We start from the raw sequence: 363 nt of genomic DNA, 5'->3' as shown, positions 1-363 counted from the left end.
GGCCGAAGGGCAGCCAAGAAGTCCGTGTGTGGCTGCTGTGTGACCCGGGTCATGCCAACCATGGGGAGAGCCAGGGTGGCCACAGGCTGCCTCCCACCCACCCAGCCAGGGATGGGAACGAGTCTCTCCAACCCCAGAGAGCACAGTCCTGAGTGTCACCGCTCGTGCCACACAGCAGCCCCACACCACCAGCCAGGGCACCTGGGATGCCTTGGTGCCTGCCCTGCCCTGCCCTGCCCACCGGCTTTGCCCTGCACCCTGGCACCAGCCAGCCCAGCCCACAGGTGCCTCTTTTTCCGCTGCTGTGTCCCTGTGGGCCCAGGCCAAGTGTGACTCAGGAATGGTCCGAAATGAGTGATGGTC

This window comes from Egretta garzetta, unplaced genomic scaffold, assembly GCF_000687185.1.
Source record: "Egretta garzetta isolate BGI_Z169 unplaced genomic scaffold, ASM68718v1 scaffold215, whole genome shotgun sequence".
Lineage (NCBI taxonomy): Eukaryota > Metazoa > Chordata > Aves > Pelecaniformes > Ardeidae > Egretta > Egretta garzetta.
Note: the sequence above shows the minus strand (reverse complement) of the source record.